This window comes from Pelmatolapia mariae, linkage group LG14 (genome assembly GCF_036321145.2).
Source record: "Pelmatolapia mariae isolate MD_Pm_ZW linkage group LG14, Pm_UMD_F_2, whole genome shotgun sequence".
NCBI lineage: Eukaryota > Metazoa > Chordata > Actinopteri > Cichliformes > Cichlidae > Pelmatolapia > Pelmatolapia mariae.
In genome coordinates, this window is record NC_086239.1 from 36,650,478 (window position 1) to 36,671,688 (window position 21,211).

Genomic DNA, 21,211 nt, shown 5'->3' on the forward strand with positions numbered 1-21,211 from the left:
GTAATCGTACTGGGCAATTAGTGATACAAAAAACTGTTTTATCCTGTGAATAAAAGTATATGATTTTGTCAATGTACCATGGTAATAACAGAAGCGAAACGCAATATTCTGTCAGGACAATTCACCATTTATTCAAAGCTGAATATTTACTGTCCAGGCCATCCGTCGCCTCTTCGTGACTTCGGAGACATGGCTTGGACAATTTCTCTTCCACGCCAGAATCTGATAAAAACCATTCGCTTTACCCGTCGGCTTCACGCGGCTGTCGTTTGCCCGGCTTGTGCAGTTAATAATACAACAGCTTCTTGGCATTTTTTGTTTCTTTTTATCGCTGTGTAACTGATTTCAATTGAAAGCCTGCTTGCGCTAGTACCTCTTGCCACGGATACCCACAATCCTTTGCGGTTTTACCCCTCAATGACGTCACATTTTCAATCTCTATTGGAGATGTGAGCAGGACAGACGGAACAATTGACGGAAAAAGTGTGGACTTTATACCAGTTTTTAAATTGTGTTGACAGGCCACGTAAAACCAGAATTATGATAAAAATATCTGCAATGTTTGGTTTTCTTCCTGAAAACCATCGTTGTTTATATTTACTGCGGGAAGAAACGGTAAAAACTGCGTTTTATAAGGAAAATGCTCGAAAGCACTCTCCGCCTGTGAGCAAAAACAAAACCAAAACACCCCCCACCCTTTCCTATTGGTCGAAAAATGTACCATGTCGACCAATCAAAACATGGCATTTAGTTGTTAAGAAACGGGGGGAAGTTTTAGGAGTGACGGCGGTTTTGAGATGTGAGAGATTTGCGAGGTTTAGCGCAAATCTTGTGTAGTTAGTGTGTAGTGTAGTCAACAGTTTTGTGTGTGTCAGAACAATGAGGCGACTGCTGAATGTTACAGGTGTTACAGGAGTGATACATCTGCTGTTGTCAGGCCTGCAGGTATCAGGCTGTTGTTCTCCTTTATCTCATAGTGGACAGAAATTATTTTTTGGAGTGGCACAAAACGCCTTGGCAGCATTTTCAGGTAAACAGCTGCAAAAACCTTTGTTGTTTGCAAAACTTAGTAACTTTTTTGAAGAACTATATAATTAATTGCCCAGCATTGGTCTTTATATACTGTATTTTGCAGACAGAGAGTTACAGGACTCTCTCCCAGACCACAGACTCATAATACAACAAGACAGAGCTTTATAAAAAAAAAAGAAAAAAAAAAGAAAGAAAGTTGTGTTTTCAAAATTGGAGTTCAAGTTATTTTTACTTCCAATAGTGTTAACATATTACACAGATCATGAACAAGATTTTTTTTTACATTTTCATTGTAGTTGTGGGCTAAAGCAGTTAAATAAAAGTAGTCTAACATAAATGTAAATGCTGTAATTAGATTATTTTAATAAACCATGTAACTTGGATGGATTCGGTGCTGGCGTGACCACAGTGCACACGTCTGCTGTTGCTCACAGTGGTCCAAGGGACCGCTCAGGGAGTTTGTGTGTTCACTCAGACACATGAAGAATTAGAGGGAACATTGCATCTCGCTCGTTGTAAACTTTAAGTATATGTAACATTCACAATGATATTGTTGATGGTAACGTGTATGATTCCAGCCTACTTGATAGACACTTTTGACTTTTTGTAGTTCAGTTCACTGATTGACTATCCTGCAGTGCTGTTTTCCTGTATTCCTGTTTCATCCACTTTAATAAAGTGTCCTGTGTTACAGAAATAGTGAGTTGTGGATTTAATCTGCCTTAGACATGTGTTTTGTATTTTTTTTTTATTAAGTTATTCTCTGCCAATAGGTTTAGAAGACACAACTATGTAGAAACACATAACAGACCTGAACCAAAGAAGCAATGTGTACAAGCAGGCAAAGACAAGTTTTGGAAGTATTTGTACAACACATGCCTCCGCAACAACTTCAGTGTTTCCTGAAATTGATTAGGAAACACTAACAGAGCTATTATCTATCTGTTATGTGAGTCAAATTTCCCCAGATAGTCTTGGTTGACATCAGGTGACTGTGAAAGCCATGGTGTATGATCACGCATTTTCATAATCAACTATTCAGTCTATTTGTCACAGGACAAACATAATCTCTCATAGCTATAATCTCTCATAGCAAGTTTGTAATGATTTTACAACTCTTTTACCTTTGGCAAGTGAACCCTAACATGGCAGCAAAGTGCAACAATGTCTCTCTGTGTCGGGGTCAAGAGTTCAGGGCATGCCTTTAATTTCTTGCCTGTCTGTAAATGACAGTGTCATGGCATGAATAATCCTTCAGATTTTACCAGTAGAAAAGTAAAACAATTACATCGTCTCATCAGGAGAACCTAAAAGACTCCTCTTATGGCTAGTCTTTGCACATAATAATCACAGAAGAAAAGAAAGGAATTGATTTTCAATTGCTCTTAATTTCAGGGGACTTTCCAACCTGTTGGTTCAAAAGAGCCAAAAGAAAAACCTCATCGATGTTGGAGTAAAAACTAGATGCTTTTATTGGAATATACACTGATAAAGCTTACTGTCCTGTGATTTTAAACCAGTCAAAATACATAAATAACACATTGTGATCATGCTGAAGACCACAGCATTCCAGGCGTCAGGTGGGATAAAGGAGCTGGAAACATCACCTGATAAAGAAAAAACAGACACAGACTGAATGAATAAAAGAAGGCTTCTTCATTGCACATTTTTCACCAATTACAAGCCTCTTCTTTCAATCTAGACTTTTGACCAATCACCGATTAGGATGTATTGCACTACTGTACTGTCCATCCCCCGGAATAGGGGTCAGCACAACCAGAGTGCGATGGCTGAGCCTTGCCCTGGGTGAACCAATTCAATTTCAGTTTTCAATTTTCAAAATTTTTATTGTTCATCACCAAAAAATATACAAATTCTTAACTTTGGACAAAACAAAACAAAACTGGAACTACACCCCCCCACAAACACTCCAAAGACAAGTAAAAAAAGAATACAATTAAACATTAAAAGGAAAATGAAATTTTCCATAAGGGATCCCACATTCCAATTTTTCAACTAACATCCATACATTTTATTTTGCTCCCTTCAGCAAAGGCATATTTTCTCCTAAAAAATAATCATTCAACAAATTAAAGGTACTATTTACCACAACTCGTGCAGAAATTTCATATTTTTTAAAAACAAATATTTCTCGCCCTCCATAATGCATCTTTAACACAGTTCACCATTATCCACCAACGCTCTTCCTCTTCCCCCCCCCTTACCTTTCAAAATCTCATACATTATACATTCATATGTTAGGTCCCCTTTATATAGTTCTTTCAACCGGTGCCGCAATAAACACCACACCTTCCTAGCAAAAGGACATTCCCAAAACAAATGCCTAACAGTCTCGTCATTTCCACATCTCAATCTTGGGCACTGCGCTCTCCTCGTGCACTCTCTTGCCTTCAAAAAAGCTCTTGTAGGTAAGCATTCCAGAACTGCTTGCCAAGCTAAGTCTTTATGAATATTTAACAAAATCTTGTTGTTAACGTTAAGCCATGCCATTTTACAGAGGTTTTCTGGAAGTTTCCCTACTGTTGGAAATAATAATTCTTCTAAATTGGCCCTGGTTATAGCCTGGGGCATGATCTGGGATGAAAAACACTTTAATGATTTAATTACTATGTCGTAGACAGCAGAATATTGCTCAGAGAAAGGTGTACTAAGGGGGCATCTCCTGCCCCATGCCTTCAAGACTCTGACCAATCCAAAATCGTGTAAAATATGGCCAAATCAAATCATTAAAGTCACTAAAGCAAGCCTTAACGGTGTGTTCACACCGAACGCGATAGACGCGACCAAAACGCGCCAGACGCCCCTAGCTTGACACATGCAAATTCGCACCTCGACGCGTGTCCAACGCGAATTATTCGCGCGTCAAAATATGCAATTTTGACGTGCGTGAAGCGGAAATGTGGGAGGAAGTTGTGCCAGGCGGTATGTTTGCAAGATGGCAGCTGTCGAGCTAGCGTTTGAAGAGAGAGTCTCCCTTCTCTATTTACTGTGGAGAGCAGAGCAGCGGCTTAAAGGACGTCCTTGCTGTACCTGGGTCCATCAGGTCCTCCAGAAGCGTGAACAGTTTGGCGAGTTTCACCATTTGCTCCAGGAGCTGCGTCTGGATGACGGCCGCTTTCAGCGGTACCACCGTCTTTCCCTCGCCCAGTTTGAGGACCTGCTGTCCTGCGTTGGTCCAAGCATCGCCCGCCTAGACACCAACTACAGGCGCTCAATCCCACCTGCAGAGCGCCTGTCCATCTGCCTGCGGTTAGTAAAAGTGTTTAATACGGTAGTCCTTTATTGAAACCTGTGCTAATATATGCTAAACTATCCATTTATACACTGCTAACATGGATGTGGTATGCTATTGGTGTTTACTGATAGCAAACTGTGGTATGGAGACGACTGTTTATAATATTTCTAGTGATACTCAAAAGGTGTCATTCAAGTCCCGATTTAATTCGATTTATGCTGTTATCAATGTTTGCAATGATAGCATGGCTGTGGTGTCATATCAATGTATGCTCTCGGTGTTTGCTGATATCAAACTGTGGTATGAGGACCACTGTTGGTAATCTTTGTAGTGATACTCACTCCTTTTTTTTTTTTTTTTTTCTCAATTTAGACCTGGTTTAATTCTGGTATAGAACCAGTTGAATATTTGTATATAATCCCTGCAGCTGTCAGACTCTATAACAGGGGTCACCAGCCTTTCTTAAAACTGAGAGCTAGATAAAATTGTGAACAGTTTGGTTCATCTTTAGTTATATGATAATAACAATTCTATCTTGATATGCTATGTGTTATCACAGGTTAATTTTTCAAAAAAGGCCTGGCTCGTGTAGCAGCCAACAACTCCTCCAGAGAGGCTGTCCTGGTGAGGAAGAAGTTCAGGGCCCACTTCTCGGCGGAGGGAGCAGCGTCTTGGCAGCCAAAAGAATAGCCCATCTGAAGTCCCAGTGACTTCCCCACAACAGCTCTGAGCCACCCACAAACCTCTAAAGAGCGTTCCTGCCTTTTAAAAATTTTCTTAATAAATGGAGCTCTACTCCAAAATAAACTAACCTCTCTTTATTCTCTTAAATAATTGGTCTTCACTATGTTCCTATATATTAGTATATTTTTTCATTAGTATAACATGAAATAAATTCTACATGTGTCAAGTTGTGAGCCAATATTTGCTGTGTAGTAGAACTGAGACATTAGTCATTACAAAAATGTATTTCAAATAATATTAAAATTCTCAAACAGAAAAACATTAAACATAAATATATACAACATAACTATTTACAGAGAGACAGGAATAAAAAGGACCCAGCTTGTAGTGGTAGAGTCTCAGGGAGAAGGATGAGAAAAATAAGAACATTGTTTCTGCCCTGGAGAGCCTGCTGCCTCATCAGAAAACTACTGATTGCTAGGGTCCAATGTTTCCAAATTTAACACAGCTGTGCTGTTTTCAAAAACTAATTTATAAATTTGAAATTTCACTAATACTCTCATCTGAGGCGGCATGCTCTCCAGTGCAGGAACAAGGCTAAGGAGGGAATGCTCCGTTGGAGACTGGCGTGGCCTCTTCAGGGACTCCAGGATGGCCAGCTCCACTGCCAATGGACCGTCCTGGGACCCGTCCCTCGTCCACCTCGGGAGCGGAGGGACCAGGGACTGGGGAGCCAGAAGAAGCAACAGGGGATTCCTGTCTGCTCTGCAGCAGAATCAGTTGGCTCTGTCAAGACAATATTAAATGTTAACAGGTTGAAAACAATAGTCATAGAGAAAGTATATACAGTGGTCCCTCATTTATTGCAGCAGGGGTTTTCAGAATAACTAGCCCCTCGCCACGCACTTTATACACTTTTTTTTTTTTTTTTTTTAAAAACACACACACGAACATTACTCACAGTTCTCACAAGTTGATTCTCAAAGTGCAAACCTTTGTAGATTTCAAAACGTAAAAGTATTATTATGCTGCGTTTTTTCTTCGTCTGCGCGCCACTTTTGTGCGCCTTTTTCCCTCCCGGTGCAGGTGTCTATTTCTGAATGAGGCTCATAGTTATGGGTGTTTTTGTGCTGTTTTTTTTATTGGACATGATGGTTATCAAAACCAAACATCATAAATTTGGCAAGCGCAGGAGACACGACACGGAGGAGATTTGTCAATCAGGCTGCAGAATGCAATGCGCATTGTTGACAGTTGTACTGTGCATTAAAAAAATCTGCGAAAAAGCGAGGCAGTGAAGGATGAACAGCGGGACCACTGTGTGCTGTTCATTAATAAACAAAAAAATATATTCCTATATGACAACATGCATAAGAGCAGAAAGGTATTTGTACATCAGTGGGAAAATAGCAGGACAGTGGGCGAGCTTGCTAGCTTTTGTGCTGCTTCCCTGGGTCAGTCAAAGAATTCAAAAGAGAAATGAATGAACTTACCAGGTTGCCCGATCTCTTCACATATCTTCCTCCAAGCTCGGTCCTTTTTATTCCTGTCTCGATACAGAAAGCGCTGGTGTCGTACAGCTCCGGGTGGTTTGCTACAGCGTTGATTAGCCTTTCCTCCATATTGAATGAAGTATGAAGGGCTTTGGCTGGACCTGCTCCTTTGACCTAGGTCAGAGTCACGTCACCAGGATCCTGATTGGTTGTTGCAGCGCGAACTGACGCTGGAGTTCAGATTTTTCCAACTCGAGCGGTAGACACGATACGCGCGAATGCACAAAATGCAACACAAAAACTGACGCGCGTATCTTCATTCGCGCGTCAAAGTAGCGCAACTGGCGCGTTTGACGCGCGAATGAAGATTTGACGCGTTTTCGCGACGCAAATCTGCTTCTGAATTTTCGCGGGACCCCCAGTTGCGCGTCATCGCACTTCTCCTTTGACTTTACATGTAAACCTGACGCTCTGGTTGCGTCTATCGCGTTCGGTGTGAACACACCGTAAGGACTGGAGCAATAAACATTGCATTAAGCTTAGATGCAACTTCTGGGACGGCTCTTCCCCCCATTTTTATTGGTCTATACATAATGTCTCTCTTCAATCTTTCATGTTGGCTCCCCCAAAGGAAGCGAAACATGGCCTTCCGCAGGGAGGCCAACATTCTATAAGGAATCGGCAACGTAGTTGATAAACAAGCTAAAGACGCGCTTACTTCGGTTTTTAAAACCAAAACTTTACCTACAAAGGAAAGCTCTCTGTCTTTCCATCCCAACAGCTTCCCCTGTATTTTGGGTAGCTTCATACTCCAATTCTTAAATTGCATATCCATTCCTATTTCCACCCCTAAGATTTTTATCGTTTCAAGTTTTTCGGTCAATCCCCAGCTTTCTTTAATCTCTCGCCAATTAAAATAAATAACCTCGCTCTTACTTTTATTAATTTTCATTCCAGAAGCTGCCGTAAAGGCTTCACAAACCGACAGGCTTTTGTCTATCGACATATTATCTGTAAGTACCAAAGTTGTATCGTCCATGTAAACTTTACTTCCTTCCCCCACTGCCTGGTGGGGTTAACCCTGTAATTGAATTATCCAGTCTTAAAGCACATGCTAGTGACTCCATTACCAATATAAACAGAATAGAGGACAAAGGACATCCCCGTCGCACTCCAGACTTTACTGCAACTGGATCAGTAAGTATTCCATTAACAACCACACTACAACAGCTATTATATAACACATGAATCCATCTCCTAAAACCCTCCCCAAAACCCAAAATATCAAGAACCTTCCTCAAAAACGTGTGATTAACATTATCAAAAGCTTTTTCTAAATCAATTCCTAAAACACAAAGAGGAATATTCCGCTCTTGGCTATAAAAATAACTCTCTCTTATAATAGCCAAGCTGTCTGTCACCTTCCGTCCCAATAGCCCACATGTTTGCTCTACACCAACGAGCCTAGATACAACTGCCTGCAACCGAAAAAATAAGGCTTTTGTTAAAATTTTTATGTCCACACCTAACAATGTTAGGGGCCTCCAATTTCTTAAATCTTTTTCAGAGCCCTTCTTCCACAACAGTGAAATCGTCCCTTTATTCATAGACAACGGTAATACCTTTTTGTCCCAAGACTCTTTATAAACTAAAAGCAAAGAGGGGCTAAGCTGTTCCCAAAAAGTAAAATAATACTCCTTAGGCAAACCATCCAGTCCTGGTGCCTTATTATTTTGCATACTTAGCATTGCTCTTGTAATTTCCTCAATAGTTACATCTTCCTCTAACAAAGTTCTGTCAGCCAAATCTAGTCTTTGTGATAGCTTTGAAAGAAAGAATGCTGCTATTTCTTCATCAATGTCTTGTTCTTTATATAAATTGTTGTACAAAGAGTGAGTCATCTCAAGAATTTCTTGTGTACTTTCCACTTCCTTCCCTTCATCATCCTTCAAACAATCAATAATTGGTCTAGATTTATGCAGTTTCTTAAAAAAATACCTCGTACATTTTTCGTTTTCTTCAAAATGCCTAACTCTACTCCTTATTAATACCCGTTTACTTTTCTCATTCAAAAACACCATCATCTCCTTTTTTAATCTCGTGATCTCCTCACCCACATCAAAACCCAAACCAAGAAGGTTATATCTTTGCAAACGAGCTTGTTTTCTTCTTTCCCATTGCCTCCTTCCCCTTGCCAGATTCTTTCCCTGCAAACAGAAAAAGGCCCGTGTCCTAACTTTAATGCTCTCCCACCACTCACCCACAGAATCATATAAAGGTTGGAGAGAAAACCATTGTTGTAACTTAACTTTATATTTCCCAACCACTTTTTTATTTTTAAATAAATTTATATTTAATTTCCATGGTCCCGAACTCAGGTTAAAAGAAGACTGCACATCAAAGGTACCTATTAACCTATGATCCGAAAAAGGCACTGGCTCCACCTCACAAGAAATATGAGTCAACGCTTTAGATACAAACAAAAAATCAATTTGAGAAAAGGATTTCCCATTGGACCAAGTATATCCTGGATCAGTCAAATTAAGTGACCTGTAAACGTCATTCAAATTACCATCAGTAATTAAATTTTCTAACACGCAGGAGCTCCCATCCCCTCTACCCACAGGGTTCTCACTCCGTCTAACTCTTTTTCCAAGGGTACAATTAAAATCCCCCACCATTACTATATTTCTTCTACTACAAAGAAAGGGCTGCAAAGTTTGGAAAAGCGCAGTCCGTTCCTTTTTGTCAGTATATCCATAAACATTGATAATCCTAAATTTAATCCCATATTTTCCCGCATCAACAAGTAACACTCTCCCATCCACCACAGTCTCCACATTTTCTATGTTAAAGGTTCTGTAACACCCCCACTCCTGAAAAACGGTTCTGGTTATCCCCTGACCAAACAGACTGCCCGTATGCCCATCGTTTCTCAAACTTTGCATAGATGTCCATGTAGGATATTGCACACTCCTGAAGCAGAAAAATGTCACTACCAGTTTCAGGTTAAAGACTGACTGACATTTCACTACGTCATTCAACCCTCTCGTATTTACAGTAGTTACTTGAAGTGTATTCATTAAACCCCTAAAAGAGAATAAAAAAAACAAACAAACAAAAAAACCCCTAACTATTATTGTTAGTTCTGCTGGGCCTTTGCCTTCTTCTTCTTTTTGGATACTAACCAGACCCCGGATGTTTCTTTCCCCACATTATCTCCCCCTTTAGTTATTTGGGTAGTTTCCTGGGAGACTTTCAAAACTTGCTCCTCAAACTGGGGTACTGGTGAGGAAGCGGGGCGACTCATACCATCCAATTCCACCTCTCCAGTTGAAGATTCCATTGACGTATTTATTTGTCATTTAAGTGAACTTGACACATCATAAAGCCCAGGTTGTAATAAAAGTTCTGGGGGGGGGGGGGGGGGGGCTCGTCTTCCCTTGCATGAACAGGTAGAAGAAGGAAATCTTCGTCAAGCTTAATAGCATGTTTTGTTCCCTCCATAGGAAAATCCGGGAACATAAGGTCCAACAAATCTCTGCACTCTTTCAACGTTGATGGAAGAGCGAGGTCTGGGGTTCCTAGAAAAGTTACCATCTCTTCCTGAATGGTTTCAGTCCCATTAAGCTCTTTAACATTTCCTACAGGTTGTTCACTCTTATTCTTAGATCCTATAACCACCTCCTCCATCACCATCATTGTTTTCTCGTACACACCTGCTTGGTGAGATGAGCTCCCAGCTGGTTCACTGTCCTGATTAGCCCGTTTGGTTCCCAACGGCTTCCAGCTGAGGTTCATTACCTTGATTGTGACCTTTATCCGCATTCGTGGTGCAGAATTTCCTGTTACCATTGGAATTTCTTCTGTTTGCTGGACTTGGGGCCTTTTCAACCTATTTGCATAAGACCAGGGGTGCCCAATCCCAGTCCTCGAGAGCTACTGTCCTGCAGCTTTTAGATGCATCCCTACTCCAACACAGCTGAATCAAATGGTTTGATTGCCTCTTCAGCATGCCATCAAGTTTGGCAAATGCCTGATAACAAGCCATTCATTTGATTCAGGTGTGTCGGAACAAGGATCCATCTAAAAGCTGCAGGACGGTAGCTCTCGAGGACTGGGATTGGGCACCCCTGCATAAGACTGTCCTGAAGGTATGATCTTCTTTCCCACATAAATTGCAGTTTTTTGGGTAAGGGCAATCTTTTATAACGTGTTCACCACTTTTACAGTTCCTACAAACCACATTGACGCACTCCATGGCCAAGTGGTCATTAGAACCACACTTACGACATGTCTTAGGTTGCCCCGAGTAAAAAACATATCCTCTAATTGCCCCCAATTGAATAATTTCCTGGCAAACAAAAAATCAATCCGTGAAAGGGACTTTTTATTAGACCAGGTGTATCCTGGGTCTAACGGGTTAAGAAATCTAAACACGTCTTTCAAATTACCATCTTTGATCAAATTATCTAATGCACAAGTACTTAAACTTTCTTAACTGTTGAAACCGCCCCCTGGATTCCACTCGTTTCCGGTGTACAGTTAAAATCCCCACCCATTATTATCTGTCGTCTATTACAAAGAAAAGGTTGTAATATTTGAAATAATGCCGTCCGTTCTTTCAACTCTGTATGTCCATAAACATTAATAATCCTGAATTTACTCCCATTTTTTTCTACATCTATACATAAAGCTCTTCCGTCCACCACAACCTCCACATTTTCTATATTAATAGTTTTATTATTAATCAAAAAACCCACACCAGACATCCGATTTTGGTTATCCCCTGACCAAAGGGATTGGCCATATGTCCATCGTTTTGCAAACTTCGTGTAATTGTCCATAAAGGGAAGGGCACATTCTTGAAGAAGACAAATGTCCCCACCCGTTTCATGTAATACATTAAAGACAGATTGACACTTCACTGCATCATTCAACCCTCTTGTATTGATCGTCGATACATGAAAAGAGTTTATGTTAGCACTAAATGGGGGGAATCTTTACACTCTGACTTTTAGTAATAAAATCTCTTGCTATGGTTTTACCTTATTCTTTTTCTTCTTCCGTGGGAGCCATACCGCAATCGGAGCGCTCACATCATTACTTTCCTGCTGACTTTCCTGAACAACTCCCTGGGTAGATATCAGGTTTTGTTCTTCAAGTACGGGTATTGACAAAGAGTCTATTTGGTCCTGACTTTCTGAATCCAAGTTCCCTGTAGAAAACTCTGTTGAAATGTTTATCTGTCGTTTTTGTGATGTCAGTGCTACACATATGTTTACTTGTGGTGACAATTCGGGAAGAGTAGTTATGTTATCTTCAATGTCACAAGCTGGTAATGAAAAACCTCCCTCTTCTAGGGTGATGGTTTGGTTTGATTGCATCGTTGAAATATCAGAAAACATGTAATCAAGCGGGTCTCTGCGGCTGTGAAATGGTATGAGTACCTGAGAGCACGGCCATCTCCTCCTGAATCGCCTCCTGTATCTTAGGCTCCATTTCTATTTGAGGTACTTCCTTCTCCTCCGTTAAGTCCTCATGTGTGATCGGGGGGGGGGGGCGCTTCAGCTCGTTCCCCACCCCAGCTGAAAGTCGTTTGAACCTCAACCTCTTCCTGCTGGAGCTCGTTGACTTGATTGTTAATTACATCTTCAACAGCTGGCAGACTTCCTCCAATTAAACTTGGTATCTCCTCTAAATGCTGTTGATGACGTTTTTTCACTTTATTGGCGTAGGATTACACAAAGATTACATTTCCGCGGGAAAGGACATTCACTTGTGATGTGCTCTTCACTGTTACAGTTTCTACAGACCACATTTTCACACTGTGCGGCTAAATGGTCGTTGCCGCCACATTTACGGCATGTTTTTGGTTGTCCCGGGTAAAAAAACATATCCTCTGATTGCCCCTAATTGAATAATTGGGGGCAGATGGATCAAATCACCAGAGGTCTCATCTCTATGCAAGTGAACGTAGAAACGATATGCTCCAGTTCTAATTCCGTCTTCGTCTTTTAAGTCCAAACCTCTACTTCACCATACATTTAAAAGACAACCAGGTCTTAATGTCTTCCACTCTCACATATTCAGAGTGCATAATCACTGTCACGGCTTTGGGTTCTCTGCCTGATAACGGTGTCATTTTGATATTCTCCAGCTGAGGCCTAGTTTGTTTGAGTCTATTAAACTTATTCAGACATGATTCGTAGAAAGTACTAGTGGCAAAAATCACCTCGTAACTTTTCTTTCCCGGCATGCCAAAGATATAGTCGATCTGCGTCGGCAAGAATCCCAACTCCTTCTGGATGATTATCCTACTAAACTGATCCATTTCACAATTGCCTTGCATCTCAAATCGCACAGCGTTCCTCCTGGAACCTGTCATGATAGCAGTCGATGTCGCCATGGTGGGTCTGGGTGAACCACCTTCGTGATCATGGTATCTCCCCTGCCAGGTAAGTATGCCATGGAAGAGTTCGGGTCTTAGGAGGTTAAACCATAACACACATGCTGGATGCTGTGGAACCATTAGAGGAAAGAAAAGGAAAAAAACAGGCTATCTTTCTGCACATGGACAAAAATGCCTTTCCTAACATGACTGAGATGGACGAGCTGCGCTGGATTAGAAAAGAAGCTGCTGTTTAAGTGGATTAACACTCGGGAGGTGACAGTGTGCTCCACAGTGCACAAAGGACTTCAGTGAAAAGACTGTGCAGCACAAAGCTTTCACTAACATCTTCCTCAAATAATAAAACAACACAGATTTCTGAGCCTTAATAGGCACCAAGATACTGAGTATGTGTTTCCTGTGTTTTCTTTGAACATGTGATCAGGGGAGAGCGCGAACGCAGTCCCCCACTACCAGAAATTATGCAGTCGAGATTCCCACATTTGGGGAATTCGCAGGGGTCAGCACAACCGGAGTGCAATGGCTGAGCCTCGCCCTGGGTGAACCACCTTCTTGATCATGGTATCTCCCCTGCCAGGTAAGTATGAGTTGTTCACCTCACACATGGGGGACTCTTTCACACACAAACCCTGCACACTCACGGTGCTCACAATCTCACAATCAACACAAACACAGCCTGCAGGAGGCTGGGACTACACACTATTTATATACACAGGAAGGAGCTTCCAACAGAGCCACATCAGGTTATTTAGTTTAAAATATACGGGGAGTCTTTCCCATCATGCATTGCTGCATCTGCACAACAAAAGCTAACTGAAAGATCACTTTTTTCATCCATTTAACCTCCTTAAATCCACCAACAAACCAACAGGAAGTTCAAGTAACTCCAAGTTAAATCAAACTGCAGCTGAAAACTGTTTGATTCACATCTGATGTTTAGAAAAAAAGAAAAAACACATAAAGCACACACGTTTTCTGCTAACAGCACAACCACTTCCTGTTCCTTTGTTATGTGCTGCTGAACAGTTCACTCTCCTCCTGCTGCTGCCCCCTACTGTCCTGGAGTAGGAACAACACTGTTTATTGCACACATATATTCTAAGAGCTTCCTTGTGTGCAAACAACAGCAAAGGAGTAAGATGAGTTTCTGTCATAATCAGACTGAACTGCTACTATATGATCAACATTTCACTGCCTGCAAAGCTCATTTCCAGCCTTACAGAAACATCTGCACAGATTAGAGGATGGTGGCATGTAAGGCTACCAGTGGTATGAAGTAGTATATGAGGGACAAGCCCACAAAGTGTGAATACAAATGGTTTGTTCTAGCTGATTGCGCACCGGGTCACACGTGACAGTTTTTTGTGTACACAGGAAAGAGTGAGGTCAACATAAGATATGGTCTGAGCTGCTCGTCTGTCATAGATCTTTAAACCATTTTCTTTGCTCGGTGGTGGCTACACTTTGGGTAACTGTTATACCCCCTGCCCTCTTCCACAATCTGCATAACACACACGCTGGATGCTGTGGAACCATTAGAGGAAAGAAAAGGAAAAAAAACAGGCTCTTTCTGCACATGGACAAAAATGCCTTTCCTAACATGACTGAGATGGACGAGCTGCGCTGGATTAGAAAAGAAGCTGCTGTTTAAGTGGATTAACACTCGGGAGGTGACAGTGTGCTCCACAGTGCACAAAGGACTTCAGTGAAAAGACTGTGCAGCACAAAGCTTTCACTAACATCTTCCTCAAATAATAAAACAACGCAGATTTCTGAGCCTTAATAGGCACCAAGATACTGAGTATGTGTTTCCTGTGTTTTCTTTGAACATGTGATCAGGGGAGAGCGCGAACGCAGTCCCCCACTACCAGAAATTATGCAGTCGAGATTCCCACATTTGGGGAATTCGCAGGGGTCAGCACAACCGGAGTGCAATGGCTGAGCCTCGCCCTGGGTGAACCACCTTCTTGATCATGGTATCTCCCCTGCCAGGTAAGTATGAGTTGTTCACCTCACACATGGGGGACTCTTTCACACACAAACCCTGCACACTCACGGTGCTCACAATCTCACAATCAACACAAACACAGCCTGCAGGAGGCTGGGACTACACACTATTTATATACACAGGAAGGAGCTTCCCACAGAGCCACATCAGGTTATTAAGTTTTAATAAAATACGAGGAGTCTTTCCCATCATGCATTGCTGCATCTGCACAACAAAAGCTAACTGAAAGATCACTTTTTTTCATCCATTTAACCTCCTTAAATCCACCAACAAACCAACAGGAAGTTCAAGTAACTCCAAGTTAAATCAAACTGCAGCTGAAAACTGATTCACGTCTGATGTTTAGAAAAAAAGAAAAAACACATAAAGCACACACGTTTTCTGCTAACAGTATAACCACTTCCTGTTCCTTTGTTCTCTGCTGCTGGACTGTTGACTATCCTACTGATGCTGCCCCCTACTGTCCCGGAGCAGGAACACTCACTATAATAATGATTTCAAACTACATTCTGCAGCTTCAGATTCCTCTCAATATTTGACTCTCATTGTTTGACTCAATAGGTCAAACAAAACTATCTGAACCTGTCACTGCTTTTATTGGAGATTCATTCACATCTGTCTGCATTCAATTTCTAATTGCTCTTGGCTGACGCTCGCTCTTGCCATCTGATTACTCAATGCGATTCCATTTTTAGAAGTCTGCAGCCAATCACATGCTTTGGGCATTTCCTTTCTGGGTTGTAAATTTGCCGTACCCTGAATGTTTACCTTGACCAGTGATAACAGTGAGAAAGACAAGATCGACTGACCCATCAGAAAACACAGATTAAGGACAACTCCACCGCATGAGCTCCCTGCAGCTCACAGGGACCAAGAACAAATGCTGCAGCTAGAGTTGAGTTTAGGCCCTTCTGCACATAACAAAGCCTGGACTGCCATGACAGCAGAAGTATGATTCTCCTTCTTAGAGAGGACATCCCAGCCAGTGGAAGAGAAGTCTGTGGTACACCTGAACTAACAAATGTCATGCTTGGTGAAATACACAACAGCTGCAGAGAAAAACAAATGGCACCAAATGGTCAAGATGAGATGCTGCTATCAGCCAGATATCTGGAACTACATCGGACATTCCGCAGATCAGCATTCCTGTCCACTTTTGCAGTGACAGGAAACAAGATGATGAGGATGACAAGATGATAGCTGGATCAATATTTCCTACTATTCTCCCTCGTCTCACAGCCGACCCTCAGTAACTGTCCAGATCCAAAATCAAATACAAAACCTATTAGAGGAGAGCTGAAGCCTTTTCTTACTTTAAATGTTAATTCAATGCATGCATTTTGCAAGAATTACACTTCTTACAGCAAAATAGGGCTGCAGCGATTCATCAAGTATTTTGAAAAATTGGATTATAAAGAATCCTCAACAGCAGCGGTCCCCAACCCCCGGGCCTCGGACCGGTACGTGAGTCGTTTGGTACCGGGCCGCGAGAGTTGAGGCTCAGGTGTGAAATGTATGGTTTTCAGGGTTTTTATCGGTTTTCAGCGTTATTTTGTTATCGTTTTTATCGTTAACTCGGTTTTCCTGGGTCTTTTCACGCGTGTTATGAATAAATCTTCTTTTTTTCGGTACCGGTACTAGTTTTATTTTGTTGTATTTATCCGCAACACCTTAAAGACCGGTCCGTGAAAATATTGTCGGGCATAAACCGGTCCGTGGCGCAAAAAAGGTTGGGGACCGCTGCTCAACAGTCTTTGCTTCGATGCTTCATTTAATGCCCAGCTCTGTAGCCTGCCGATGTGTTGAAGGATGTAAACGCATGCATTTCACCTGCATTTGCGACTAAAAGCACACCTGCAATACAAAGGGATTTAGGAGCAGCGTGTGAATAAAAAGTCTGACAATATTAAGCAAACACAGGTCCCAGTTTTGAAAAGAAACACTGACATCACCACATCAGCAGTGACGTTACGTTGGACACTAAATTATTGTTAATATTAATTAATGTCTACACCATCATAACATCTTGTTTGCAGCAGCATAAAAACTTTGCATCAAAGGCAAACTTCAGACTGCTGATATACTCGCATCGCTGCATTGCAGCCACCACATTCTCCTTTAAAGGCTTACAGACATAAATTCACTTAAACAAGCAGACGCATGTACAAAAACTCAAAGCCTTCTAAGAAGACAGTAAAGATTCTTTTTTTTTTTATATTTTTATATCTTATTTTAGATTGCATATTTATCTCACTTTATTTGGCTTTGACTTTACTTGAGCGCATTTATGAAAATATTTTCTTTAAAAAAAAATTACAATTTCAGATGTCACGTAAATACAAAAGGTTTGGGGTCTTTTTGGACAAATGAAACAACTGATGGGTGAAAAAAACATCAATAGATCAATCTATTACCAAAATAACCCATAGATGCAGCTGATATAGTCATAGTCAAATTTACCAAGGAATGAGCCAACTTTAAGAGTAAAGCGCTTCGGATAATAAACATATACATAAAGACCAAACCCACAGCCCACAGAGAGCTGCTGGGTAACACAGCCACTTATTTCATGAACAACAGAACAGTTTTCATACCAAGAGATTGTCATACGTCACTGGACACAGGCAGACATGTTTAACATTTTCTCTCTCAGACACATTCAGTGAAATACATAAAGACGACCCAGGTTCTGCTTGAGAAAATAATAAAGGGATAAGAAGCAGACTGGATCACTATAAATAAGACATTTAGTCTCAATGGAACTAGCTGTATAAATGAAGGTTAAATAAAATACAAATATTTACTGCAAGCAAAATAAAAATATCCACCAGCACTACACCTTTTTTCTTCTCTAATCAGAATCCTTTAATAATCCTTAAGGAAATTGTGTAGGTTACAGTTGCTCCAAGAGGATAAAAGTAACAGACTGAACTAATTAAATAATATAATATATTACAAAGCCTACAAAATATGAGAAATAGCTCTAAATCACAAGCTGCTTTCTGTTTCTGCTGAAATAAATGTGCCAATATATAGAAAGGGATATTGGAAAATGATCAATAGAAGACTTAAAGACAATAACTGTAGATGGAAGAGTGCGTGTGCTGCTTTGTTTGCAGCAACTATGTGTTTGCATTGTTGTTGTGTTTCAATTTATTATGTGCTAATATTCCAGATCAACAGCCACAATAAACCGTGAGGGGTCTCAGTTACACTGGTACTGCATCCAACTGGCTAAACTCCATCTGTTTTTCCACATGTTTAGGGGGGTGCACCGTTCCTGGAGATACTGCAATACCAGGTCGATGCGTGGAGTGGACGGAGCAAGCCCCTATTCCATCTCCCTGTTCCAAAAATCAATTTAATATATGGTCCCCGGGTAGGGGACGTATCAGATATTAAACTGATAAGAACAGATACTACACTTGATCTTAGCCAAAAGGCCGAGAAGCGATACCGGGAATAGGGCTGAGCAGACGGAATCACTCCCCGCACCGTCTCCCTCACTCACGGTGCGGAAACTAAACTCGTTTTTATTTCAGGCCATCACATAATATATGATATCATATCATATCAGGCCACGCGATCACCAGATTATGTATAACCGGTGTCATTTTCAAGCAGGTTAACTAATAAAAGCATATAAAGCTTCTCCTGCGTTCCTGGACACGTGGTACTCTTCGGTCCAATAGGAAGCAGAAAAGCAAAAAACAAGAAGTACACTTAATTTAACAACATTAATGTTAATGTTATAAAACTCACGCCTATTACGTTAAATACAAGTGCTATTTTCACTAACGAAACAGATTAACTCTTTCTGCTAAAGTAAATCAATGTTTTTACGTTTCTAGTTAAGAAAAAACGATATTCACTAGCGGTCTCTGGTGTCGCGGAGGGCTAACTGCACTCTTCATGTTACATGCTAGGCTAGGGTATTTAGAACAGTCAAGTCCATGAACAAATTGTAAATATTAACGAAAATCCTCTTTTTTTTCTGGCTCTCGTTTTTCTTGTAGAACACCCTCTACATGAGCACCAACAGCAGCAGATACCAGTCAAAGTCTGACAACATCCTCACCGCTAACGTGCAACAAAATGGTAAAAATGGTAAATGGCCTGTATTTGTATAGCGCTTTTCTAGTCCCTAAGGACCCCAAAGCGCTTTACGCAACCAGTCATCCACCCATTCACACACTGGTAACAAAGGAAAGTTAGCGCATACTTTGTGTCAACAAACTTCATAAAAGTCTCCCGTAAATCCATCTGTCTGAGAACTAAACATGCTAAAAACATTCTGCAGGCTATGATAAACACGGTTATCGTCAAAATGGCGACTGCAGTTGAGACCTAACCCGCACAAATCCACGAAGAGCCGCGAGTCAGTCAACCTGCTTTTTAAAAATAGCCGAAAAACTGAAAGAGCGTTATTTCATCGACACAGTGGTCTAAACATGAACTGATAATGATAAATTATAAATAATAAAGTTATTAGGTAGAAACTGACTTACTAAAAGTCTCCTTCAACCTGCTAATTGACGCTCAGGTGGCGTTGAACTAGGTTTGAGCATGCGCAGTGGTGGTGAGTTTGACCCACTAACTCATCTATTAAGTACCAACAGTTTCATTGTTACCCCGTGAAATAGTTTGCCATCATATAAATGTTTTTTTTAAATGAAAAAAACAAACAAACAAAAAAAAACAATGAATAAAAAAATTGGAAGTTCAATGTAGCCTTTTCACAAATAATTATGTTGGAGTTTTTATACAAATATAACTTTTATTTTGTATTTATTTATTTTTATTTAACTTTTATTTTCAGTTTTAAGACTTTCACTAAGGACTCACTACTGATGGACTGTGCCACTTAACAAAATTTAATAAAAACAAATCTGCATTTTTTAATTTAATTGTGTGGATGCTGTTAAGCATCCACACTATTGAGTTCCTGTTTCTCTTTATTCTTTATTATTATTCTTCATCTTCAAGTTGCTTCCGTACGTTTTTTGGCCTTTAACTAGTTCCACAATTTTTGTGCTATTTTCACCGTTCGAATTTCACAATATTTTGCTATTTCTGCTCTTTCCGGCTATGACTTTTGGTATCTATTACTATTATACTTTTTGAAATATCAAGTTTTTTTCCTTTAATTTGTCCCATTGAAATGAATGGGAAACTTCCGCAATTCTGCTAAAACTTGCTTGTTTTTGAAACTTAACTACTTCCTTATACTTTCACATAGAAACTCCATTTAAACTTTAAAATGTTCACAAATTATTGGGCTATTCATGTTTGATTCAGCTTTTTCATATCTGTTACTGTTTTCATCTTATCCCTCTTTAAGTTTTGAGTTTCATCTTTGTGATTTTTCACAAAATACATGTGTTGTTATGGTTGCTATGCAGTTGGTTCTGTGTGAGCCACTGTACCTTTCGCAATTTTCTCTTTATGTCCGAACAACTTCTTGCTACTTGCTCAATTTTCACTCAACCGCCACAAATTATACATCAAAACGTAGGTATTTTTGCTGGCTTTCAGAAAATGTCACTATTATTGTTGTGGGATTTATAGAATTTTGGCAAATCTCCCCAGACCAACACAAAGTCTCAAAAATCCCCATAGAAAGTCAATGGAGAGTTCGTTTAAAATCACCGCTTGATTTCTGTAATGAGAGGCATTTTCGAATCGTCATATCTCCCGAACGAAGCGAAGTTAAGACATGAGGCTTGTGCCAATATATCTTCAGACACTCCTGATGCTCACAATTCAAGAAGTTTTTTCTCATCTATTACCATTTGGCCATGAATTGGGTTAGTTTGAGGGTAGGAAATTTGTCCCTCGCTCAGATTTCTTCAGATTTCAAACTCTGGAAATGAGGCACTTTTTTCTCTCGTCATATCTTTTTGACAGATTTCCACAGAGACCTGAAAATTTCCATGACTGTTCACCAAAGCCTGCTGTCTCTTACGGTGAAAGAATGATATCGATACTCCAAATAGATATTGAGTTAGAAAGCGTTGTTTGAGGGCAAGTCAAGGCAGTTTTCGCTTTGCCTCTACTCAGTTACAGTGCATTAGAAGTCAAATATCTTTAATAATTCATATTTTAATGATAAATTGTCAACACTTTACGATTCCCCCATATCTTCTGAACAAAACGGTGTAAGAATGACCATTCTAGCCCCTACGGTTAGGAAATTATGGCCATTTGTTTGAGGGGAATCCTCACTATGAGAAATACACTGCAAAAATCATGCCTCTCTGTGCAGCGTGTGTAAAAACGGCTGCACCTGTTTTGGCGGGAAAAAGTACACAGCCTCTCTGATTGGT

The 21,211-nt window shown here is 40.5% G+C and overlaps 3 non-coding genes across 3 annotated transcripts; all 3 read right to left on the reverse strand.

The window, feature by feature from the left end:
• Positions 1-13,298: 13,298 nt before the first annotated feature.
• LOC134642555 (U1 spliceosomal RNA) lies at positions 13,299-13,462 on the reverse strand. The gene has a single exon (XR_010096258.1). It is a non-coding gene; the product is annotated as a U1 spliceosomal RNA (small nuclear RNA).
• A 1,251-nt stretch (positions 13,463-14,713) lies between these two features.
• LOC134641897 (U1 spliceosomal RNA) lies at positions 14,714-14,877 on the reverse strand. Its single transcript, XR_010095638.1, has one exon. It is a non-coding gene; the product is annotated as a U1 spliceosomal RNA (small nuclear RNA).
• Positions 14,878-18,149: 3,272 nt separating this feature from the next.
• LOC134642170 (U2 spliceosomal RNA) lies at positions 18,150-18,340 on the reverse strand. The gene has a single exon (XR_010095900.1). It is a non-coding gene; the product is annotated as a U2 spliceosomal RNA (small nuclear RNA).
• Positions 18,341-21,211: the final 2,871 nt, after the last annotated feature.